The sequence below is a fragment of the Myiozetetes cayanensis genome, unplaced genomic scaffold (assembly GCF_022539395.1).
Source record: "Myiozetetes cayanensis isolate MyiCay16 unplaced genomic scaffold, myiCay2020 scf13, whole genome shotgun sequence".
Taxonomy (NCBI): domain Eukaryota; kingdom Metazoa; phylum Chordata; class Aves; order Passeriformes; family Tyrannidae; genus Myiozetetes; species Myiozetetes cayanensis.
The window spans coordinates 21381137-21392075 of record NW_026086937.1 but is presented as its reverse complement, the minus strand read 5'-3'; positions in this window follow the sequence as shown (position 1 = coordinate 21392075).

Below are 10939 nucleotides of genomic sequence, written 5' to 3'. Positions count from 1 at the left end.
AGAAGTTAATTTACTTCCAATAATTTTTTTTCTTCAAACTTTGTGTCAGGAGGTCAAAGTAACTCTTTGATGGTGGATTTCTATGTGAGATAACAATATCATCCCAGAGTGGACAGAATCATCACAGAATGGTTTGGGTTGGATGGGACCTTAAAATTCAACCCTCTGCCACGGGCAGGGACACTTTCCACTAGCCCAGGTTGCTCAGAGCTCCACCCAGGGTGGTCTTGAACACTTCCATTGAGGTCTCATGTTGGTCACCCAGGTTCCCCATATCTGTCCCAAACCTGACACTGGGGATTTCAATCCCAATCTTACATTAATACTTTGGTGATTGAATTGTTTCACGCCCAAAAAACTAACTTGGATGGTTTGAAGCTCGCTCTAGATTGATGAACCAGTTAAACTAACAGGAGAGTTGTGTTAAAGTTTGACCTCCTGCTGTTTTTATTAGCAGAAAATTAGTGATTACAGGACATGATCTTCAGGGAGGGTGTAGCAGAGCAAAGCTGAGCTTTGTTCCATCTCTATGGTAAATACAGACTGAAAGAGGAGCTTCAAGGTTTAGCAAAGCTGAAAAAATGCATCACTGGTGACGTGGAAGGGGAGTGAGGACGGGTGACTGAGCTCCAGGAAATCAGCCCATGGGGAGTGAGAGGAATAAAACACCTCATCCAGGCAATTTGGAAAGCTGTTCCTCTCCAATGGGTGGAGGGAACAGATGGCAGCAGGGATGAGGAAAACTGGCAGGAAAAAAAAACAAAAGGAAAACACTGACACGAGTGATCTCAGCAAATTCATATCAGGGAGATGTGAGGTGGAGATCACGGGTGGGGGTGAGCAAGACAGAGCCTGGAAATAGAAAAGGTGAGGTGGCAGATAATTCATGAGCACAAAGAGGATGTGGGGATTAAAAAACAGATTTAAGGAGCGATACAGTAAGCAGGGAGAATTTCTTCATGGGCAGGGTGGTCAGGAATTGAAAGGGGTGCCCAGGGAGTGGTTGGAGTCCCCATCCCTGGAGGTGTCCAAGGAATGACTGGACATGGCACTCAGTGCTCTGGGCTGGGGGACAGGGTGCAGGTTGGACCAGAGCTGGACTCAGTGATCTTGGAGATCTTTTCCAGCCTTAATGATCCCATGAATCTATGATTCTGTGCCCAGCAATAACGCTGAATGCTTATGGAAGCTACAGGGATTGGTTTATTAGGGAAACCAGTTACTCCTCTTATTTCAGTAATTACTTATTTAAGAAAAATTTGGTCTTTTCCATCCTCAATGGTTCTGGGATATTAATGAAGTCAAAAAGACACAGAAATCCTAATTATAGAAGCAACAGCTTTTAAACTGCCCTCTCTTCCTTTGTTGAATAAATCAGGCTTGAAGGAACAAACCCATAATCCAAGCAGCAAATCAGTGCAGAAAATAACTCACAGCTCTGCAGAATGTCACCCAAAGCACTTGGTGGTGGCAGCCACAGGTCAGGGAAGGCTGAATACATCAAACCTCAGACAGTGTCTGCGGGCACAGGAGTGTAGCACCTAAAAACAGAAATGCCATGCAGGTCATGCTGGCACTCACCACTTTGGGGTTATAAATCATGGCTTTAGTGAAAAAGTGACAGACAACACCGAATGAAATCCTGCTATAGTTAGAAAATAAAGAATCTCATTTCAGCTCTTATTAAAAACCCGACATCTATGGTTCTGGTGGAAAAAACCCCACACTTTTGAACAGTTTATGAATCATATATTGGCCTTGTAAAGGGAATTTTGAGAGAGAACAGTACTGGAGAGGGGCTGTGAAGGAGCTGGAAGCAGGAATTGCTGGGGCTGAGAGCAGCCTGCCTGGTCAGTTCTGCACATTGCTGAAGCTGGATCCAGAAGGATCACAGTGCAGGGTTTTTATTAAATCACCTCTGAGAAATGAGATTTTTTCCCTAACAGAACCTTTTAAAATGATTCCCTTTTAATGGTGAACTAATGGTTGTTACAGGAGCTGGAAAGCAGAGAACATGAAGTTCAGCCAGTGTTTCCCACAGACCCCAGACATAACTTTGCCTTGCAGTTCTGTGCAGAATAAGCCAGGAGAAGCATCTGCATTCCTTGTCTTCCACAAATTCCCCCTATTCCTCATTTCTCCTGGCCCAGGGGTGTGATCTTCCCTTCATCTTCAGGTACCACCTGACTGAGTGGAAAGCAGAGCTCTCCCTGTTTGTCTGGAGAGCTGTGGGTCATTCAAAGCTGACGAGCAGGTCGACTATAACAAAATTTAATTTCCAAAACATCCCCCCCTTGCTCTGGGCATTAACTCCTCGCAGTTCTGTGTCAGGCAGGATGATGTGCAGCATCCTGGAGAGACTTTGGGCTTGGAGGGAAGGTGGGAAGTGGTTGTTTTGAGGATGTCACAGGTCACCTGGAGCAGCAGGTTGCTCTGATGTTCCCAGAAGCGCTGCCAAATTTGGAGCCTTCTGGTCCCTTCAGGTTTGCCACTTAATATCTTATTAAAGAAGCCACAGCATTTGATTTGTACTGCTGTAAATCCAAGGTCATTCCCACTGAATTTTGGGCACTGGTGTCATTAATGCAGACATCAGGCCCTTGTCCAAGATCCTGTTCCATCCAGGGAATGCATTTTTCTTACTTGGACCAGGAATGCCTCATGTTATCTAAAACCCCCAAAATGAGGGCCTTAACCCTATTTGGGGTGTTTTGGTAGTTGGAATGTGAGTGGGATTCATCTGCAAATCCTGCGTCCTTCCTCTTAGGAAAGAGCCCCTACCTAGTGAAAATTCCTGCTCTTCTCCTCAGCAATCTGCTCCTTGCTAAACAAATCCCATCTCCATGGGTTAGTTTGGAGAAGAGGAGTCTCAGGGGGGACCTTTCCCCTCTCTACAACTCCCACGTGCCACATCCACCTGTCCTCGAAATCCTTCCAGGGGCTTTGGGCAAGGAGGAATTTTAGAGGAAAAGGATATTTAAAAGCATTGAGCAGAAATTCAGGTTGGTGTTTTTCAGAGGAAGTGGAAGTTCATGATCTTCCTGTGGCAGAGTGGAATTTTTCACTTGGATAACTGTTTTCCAAATGGAGCCACAAAGGAGACATTTTAGGCCACCTTCTTTTTGTTTTTGCAAACATTGAGACAAACACCTCAAGATAGAAAATGGTCCTGAGTGCTGTGGACTGGCTACATGAAATATTTTTAATAGATTAATAAGCCTGATTTATAGCTACTCAGTAGCTGAATTAAAATTGAATTTTATTTTATTTTTAAAAATAGAGCTGCAGAAAAACTTCTTGGGAGCTCAAAAAAGATTTAATCCTTTGAATTTCCTGTATAATGCCCCAGTTCCTCTGGATGCTGCAATCTTTAATAGAAGCTTTAGAAACTTCTCCATTACCTTGAGATAAATTGTATGTATTGAAGTAAAAAGAATAGAAAAGCACAAAGTGGAATCTAAAAACAGGTAGATAACTATTTTTGCTGACTTTTTAGATTACTTTTAGCTGCTTGGCGTGTTTCTGCCAAGTTTTTATCAAGTGTATCCCTTATTTTTAGGGCATTTTGCTGTAGCATAGTGTTAAAAAATACATATATTCCCATTCCAATTATCAGTTTAGCTGAAAATCTATGAGAGGCACAGCAGTGAGGAGCACAACTGGGTTTTTGGAGGGGGAAGGTGCCTGCAGGGGAACTGCATTGGCCAGGCTGAGCTCCTTGAGTAACCATGGGCACCCAGGACCTCGTTTCAACCCCTTGGAAAAGAGCTTTCCAAGAATTCCAGCTCTATTTTACACCAACTCAGTGCTTTGCTCTGGTTCCTCCACCTTCCAAATTGGTCCTGCAGGGTCAGATGGTTGTTCCCAGCTCTGGCCTGAGAGGGTGGCTGGGGGAGCTGCTTTCCAAGGATAAGGGGGGGAAAAAAAGGAAGGAAGAAAGGAATGAAGGAAAGAAGAAAATAAGGGAAGTGAGGAAGAGAGAAGGATAGGAAGGAAGGAGAGTGTTTATCTGATATATGTCTTATAACGGTGATTTCAGTATCCTTTTTTATCCTTGGCAATCTATTCCAGTGTTAAGAACTTTACTACTTCTTTCTTTAAATGCCCGTGGGTGAACTTGCAGATGTATATATATGTATCTATACATCTCTTTCTCTCTATATATGTAGATATATAAAATACAGTGTTCTGTAAAATATGCTCCTGTGTGGAGCACAGATTCTCCTCTCCATCCTTGCTCTTCTTTGCCTGTTTGGGAACTTCTGTGTTTCCATTCAGTTCCCTGGAGCCAAGAATCATGGAATTATAGAACTGTTTAGGCTGGAAAAACCCTCTCAGACTGAGTCCAACCACTAACCCAGCACTGCCATCCCCCTACTAAACCATGTCCCCAAGTGCCACTGCTGGTTCCATTTCTGTGACTGGGTTTCTCATATCTGGTTGCTTTTCTCAGGGCCTTCTCCATCCATTCCACATCTTCAACAAAGTGTCCAAAATGGATCACAATGTTCCAGGTGATGCCTCCTCAAGGGACACAGGGAGGGAATATCTTCATTTCTCATTCCATTTTACTCCTCCTTGCTTTGACATCAGTTTAGATTTGTCTCATAAAGATCTGCAGCCACCTAAAGTTGCCAAACTGGGGCTGGAGGGAGGAGTTCACGTTGGGATTTGTGTGTCAGTAGGAAGGGAGAAGGCTGAAAATGGGAATTTTGTGGCATTGGAGCAGAGGAACAGATGGATGGCTGCTGAGGATTCAATTAGGTCAGGTTCAAGGGAAACCTAATTAACAGGAATTACAGCAGTTGAGACTGGCAGCGATGCTGTATTAACAGAATTGATGGTTTTTATATTAAAAAAGGTAATTATCTGTTACTGCAAACCAGTGGAGGAGACACATCAGAGCTGTCAGAGGGCATTGGGTGTATTTTACCATGGAACTCATATTGTTAAATTTAATTATAATCATGTTATCAGCGATGGGGAGACTGAGGGCTCAGGAGGAGATTGCTCTTGAAACGAGGAGCAGGGTGTCACTTGTGCTACTTTGGGCAGTGACTGCACAGGAAACGTGACAATTCCAATTTTGGAGCCTTCCAAAAAATTTATAGGGTTTTTTAGGCTTTTTTTTCTGTGGGTACAACTTAAAAAAATAACCCAAGTGGATTTTTCCAAATGGATTATTTTAACTTCCCGCTGAACTGTGGACAACCAGACACTCGGAATTCAAGTGGTCCTAAATAGCCTTAGAAATTAATTAAGCAAAACTGAAATAAGGCAGCGCTGACTCTGGGTGTCTGAGAAGCCTCAGAGTCCTTAAGGCCCTTTTTAGCTAATCCCCTTTCACTTCACATTTGCAGTTAATTTGGATTATGTCTCAGCCCCCCTGTGCTGACAAACCCTGACATCAAAACCCGTGTTCAGATTTGCTTCTTGGGGGAGGGATAAAGCAGAATATTGCCCTGCATTTCACTTCATAGCACTGAGGGGTTTGCTTTGCTTGCTTTGCTTTCCCTGTTTCTGGAATTGTGACAAGGCAATAACTTGGTGTTTGGTTTTTTGTTTTTTTTTTTGGACATCTAATTTTCTTTTAATTGCTGTCAATGCATTTCTAATGAATTGTTTCTGAGGAGCTGATCTAGAAAAATAGCTTTTCCCATGGAACAAGCCTGGCAGGTGATATTCCAAATGTTATTATTTTATTGGTGGGGCATTGCCCTGGGAAACCTGTTCTAGGACTTTGCAACCCTCTCTGTGAAGAAATTTTTCCCTGATTTCCAATCTGAACCTCCCCTGGTGCAACTCGAAGCCGTTTCATTGCGTTCCTCATGCAAATGTGTTTGTTTAATCCCACTCTCTGGTAACAACTGTTTGTTCCATGGAAAATCTGTGTAAATAGGCCTTGAGACACAAGTCACAAACACTTTTAAAGATGAATCTGTTGAGAGGTGTTGGCAGCAAGTCACAAAAAGCTCAAGGAAAGATGAGGTGGTGTCAATGCACAGGTTTTTGGGATGCTCTTGTGTGCTCGTGCTGAGTCTGTGCCTGCTCAGGAAGAGGGCAATGACATCCTGGGTGGCATTTAATAGATTTTGTTGCTGTTCTGACACTGCTGTCCAATTTGTTTATTTATCAAGCATTCCCAAGGCAGAGCAGCTCGTTGAGAGCTCCGAAATCTTGACGTGCAAAGGTCTCCCAAGAACAGATTTGAAGGCACGCAGGGATCGTGACCTTGCTGGGCTCTCTGAGAAAAAATGATCTGTAGGTGTGATCCTCCCCACTTCTGTTTCTGTGGAGATGGTAGAGGGGAGGGAATTAGCTCAGGAATATCCGTAACGGCTCATCAGGGATCTAAAGACCTTTGAGTTGAAAGATTTTTCGGTTCATTAAGAAATCAAAGGAAGTAAAAGTTAACTACGGAATAATCACTGACTTCTGAAGACAATTTGCCATCAAATTAGGTCTGATATTGAGAGGGAAGGGCTCTCACACCTGAACTCCTATAAAAGCACCTTTGAGGGACGTTTTTCCTCCCTCGTGTTCGGGTTTAGCCTGTGATGTTTCCACCCCATAATCCCAGCTGGGTGCCCTGGGTGATCTCGCCACTCATCTTCCCACTTGATCTTCGGGGATAAATCAGGGAACTGCTCTTTTCCCCGTGCTGGGTTTGATGTGGAAAGGGGAGACAAGGGGAGTTCTGAGGCATAAAATGGCTCCTGTGGAACTGAGTGGGTTGGGCTGGCTCGAATTCCTTTGAAATTCCAGCTTATTCCACTCTCAGTGGAAGACTTTGGAGCAAGATAAAGGTGCTCTGTTTTCCAGCATGAGAGAAGAGGCAATTTAGGGTCATGTATTTTTGTAGCCAATGATAAATTTGGTCGCAAGTTCTGGACAAAGCTTGACTTCACCATGGCCTATTTGTTCTTTTTAGGTGTGAGAATTCTGGAAATTTCCCTAAAATTCTTGTAGACTAACAGGACTTCAATGTCTTTGGGGTAAATTTGACTTAGATATTTACACTTGTATTCATCTCCTGAGTAAGTGAGTTGTTACTGCATGAACAAAATTAAATGTAAGATAAAACAAGTGCCACTGTTTAATGGCATGGAATAGAACTTAACTATGGCTCAAGGATTTCTTTCTCTATTAATATAGGGATTTAATTTAATCAAGAGATTGAATTAAAATTCCTCTCTAATTCTGATTCCTGCTTTAATTTGCCAAGGCATTTCCTGGTTAGAGTGAGGCACATGGAGTGAAAGTAAATCAAGAAAAAACTATTGGTATTTATTGGATTTTAATGGGATTTGTGTCCCTTATTGTTTAAACCCGGCAGTAAAATCCTAAATAACACTAAGAAAATGTAAGATAATTAATCATAAATTATTATCCAATCACTCTGGTAAAGCTGTGGAATAGAATATCAAGATTATTGGACAAGTTGATGTAATCCTGAGTTCTATTTACACCAGTTTCTGTGGCCCTGGTTCCTCAAAGCTGCAGAGAAAATGCCTTCCCTGAGCTTGTTCCCAAACTCCAAAACATTAAGCAAGTTTGATCTTACAAAGAAAACACTGCAAAATTTAATTCTGGGCTGTTATTCAATGTCTAATTACATTCTTAATTATTGGATATAGTTTGGGCTGGAAATGTGGGGAGGAACCCACTGGGATTTAGTTGTGACCCCTCCATTAATTATTACCACTGTTCTCGATATATTATTAGGATTTCCTTCTCACCTCTATTTTCTCTTCAATTCTGGGCATTTTTATCCACATCATAAACTTCATTAGTGAGCAGGACTTAGCCTGAGCTTTATGTAGCTTATCCAAACTGAAGCTCATCACCCAACAAGCCTCTGAAAAAGCTGGAATGGGATGTTTACAGAGTCCTGAGGAACACTGAGCTCCTGATTGCAGAGATATTTTTATGAGCAAATAGAAAATGTTTCTGGAGAGATCATTTACAGGGAGGCTGCTCTGATGGAGTTATTTGCTGCTTCTTTATGGCTTGTTTCGTTTGTTTGTTTGTTTGTTTTCTCCAAGGGAAATCATAATAAAAGATGAGACTGAAAATAGGCACCGTGTCTGGTGGTTGTGGATGTGTTACCATAAATAGTGGGGCTTTTTGGATGTCACCAAGAAATCAATCTTTTGTGGTAATTACTCTGAAAAAAATGGAACAGCAGTTTTGTCTTTTATCTATAAGCAACTCAAATGATAATACAATAATTGGACATTATGATGAAAACTGTTCAGCCTCTTCCATAAGTGGAGGAGTTTTACAAGTGAAACAGTGATTTAAGCTCAAAGTTGATCTGATCTCAACAGCTTTTCCCTGGGTGTGGGTTCTCCTGTGGCTCTGCCACCAGGAATGTAAGAAACTGCAGGTTTTTCATCATAATTTGAGCACCAGCCTCGTCTCCCTGAGACAAAAACGTTTTGGGTTGCTTTTGGAGAGGAGTGGAGGGAGAATGACTTTTTTTTTCTTTTATATATATATATATATATAATATAATATATAATGGCCAGTCTTCGTGAGCGAAGATCCGGGGAAGGTCTTTCCACCTTCCAGCCTGCGCATTGGATTTTTTAGGTGAGACACAGTGTGCGCGGAACTGAGCCCACCCTTTAATCCTAAGGTTCATCTGCCGGGGCCAAGCGAGCTTGGACGGTGGCAGTGAGGTCCTTAGGACGTAGGTGGGTTGCCTTTAAGGGCTAACGAGCCCCACCTGCCCGGGAGTGGCCCTGACCGGGAATCGAACCCGGGTCTCCGCGGTATATATATAAAATATATAAAAATATATATATAAAATATATGAATTCTCTATATAAACTCTACCTCATTTTACCAATGGAACTTCATCCTAAGGCCCCCAGTTCTCCTACAAATATTCTTAGTAAATTGTTTTAGGAGGACACTCTTTATCTGTGGTCTTGAGTCTTGTGTGTCTAGTGGGGTTTTTTTATGCCAAAATAATTATTAAAGTATGAAGAGGGTTTTCTTAGTGAAAATAAGAACAAAACAATAACCCTAGATCCCATTTAGATCCATATTCTCACTAATTTTATTTTGAACCTAAATTCCCTCCTTGACTTCCCCTCCATGATCCTCTTAAAGGCTTGACTTCAAATCCTCTGAAATTTCACATTGGTGCTTTTTATCTGGCTTAATTATAATGAATCAAAATGATAACTTTTAGGAAAGTTATCAACAGAACCCCAAACAGAATGCCATTGTAATTTTAGATGTATTTTTAATTTCCTCTATCTTGTTTTCAATTTTGATCAAGTCAGCTTGAGGGGGAAAGAAAAAAAAGCAATAAGGTCTGACCTGAGTTTTCCAGAACTAAGAAATGGTTTAAAATGCACAGAAAAAAATATTAATATTTGCTATCTAGAGGGAAGATGGTTTTGAACTCCAAGGAAGTTACTCTACTAATGAAGTGGGGAGAAGTTGTTTTCCTGCTTAGCTTTGCTCTGGTGTGATGCTGAAAAGGCAGAAGAGGTGCCTTGTTAATATTCTGTAATTATTTTATAGTTCTTTAAGGGTCTGGAGGGTTTTTGGCTCATCAATGCACGGGGATGTTGGACAGGCATGAAAAAAGCTGGGTAAGAATGGCCTAGATGGGAACAAAATCATCTTGTGGATGCTTTTAAGCCCTTCCTATGTTTTAAATTCCAGAGGTCCCTCCAGAAGATGCCACTTAAACATTTGGGGGCCTCCCAGGATCAGCAATCGCTGATTTGACATGAGAGAAACTCTTAATCCATTTACCTGCCTTATGTACCTGTAGGTTTTATGTGCATATAGATTCAAGTAGAGCCAAGGCTTCAGTATAAAGCTTAAAAATGACTTTTCTAACACCTTCATGGGCATTAAAATAAGAGTCTTTGTGTCCAATCCTATCTATAGACAAGTTATTAATAGGTTCCAGCAAGAAAATGATTTGTCACTGGCAATTATTAAAAAACTTTCCCTTTAAATCCGAGTTCTAACCTTTTGCTTGAAAACAGAGAGGGGTGAATTATTATTTCAGGTTTCATCTGGGTCATTTTCAGGCATGAATAAAACATTTGCCTTGCACAAGCCATTCATCTCCACGAAACCTTATTGAAGGGTTGCAGAAATGACCAGCAAAGGTGAAAGATGTTCCTGCAGATTTCTTGGGGACAGAAAGGCTTTTCAGAAACCAGGGCAGAAAAGCGAAATGTGAGAAGAAATACAAGTGTAGGGGAACAAAATGGAGTGTTTGGCTCAAATGGCAAAAACTTAGTCAGGTTCTGAAGGCTTATTTTCAGCCAAACGTGTTCTCTTGGATATTGAGAGTGTCCTCGTGAGGGATTCCTGCTGTGCCCGACATCAGTCACGGGCCAGTCTTCCTCTTGGATTGAAAAGGCTCTGGGGAAAGGTGATTTAAAGCCTGCACTGATTGTTGCTGTACCACACCTGAGGGTGCAGAGAAATGGGTAAAGCTTTGTTGTCCACAGCTCACTTGTAAATTGGTTTTACGTTAAATCACCTCTCCCAGTGATGGATCAGAGATAAACAGACCGAAGAGGAAGATGCAGTGGCTTTGTTTGTGACTGTGCTGGTCCCACCTGCTTAGTTAGTGCTGCTTAAAATTCACCTGTGGGTGGGAGGGGAAATCCCAAAAGCATCGAAATCATTATGAGCAATATTTTGGGGTAGCTGCTACAAATGGTTGTAAGTGGGCCCTGGCTCAGACAGAAAATCATAGAGGAATAATTTCTACTTAGAAAACCCCTTCCAGCCTTCTTGTTGGTCCTCTGTAGGTTGTTCTAATTTGTAATGCTTTCAGGCAAAAGCAAACTAAGAAAAAGAAGTCTGAGCAAGAAAATGTCGTTTGTTTTCCCTTTATAGTTTAAATTCCTGAAATAACTGTTTAAAATTAAGGATTTTCCCTCCTTAGATGTGT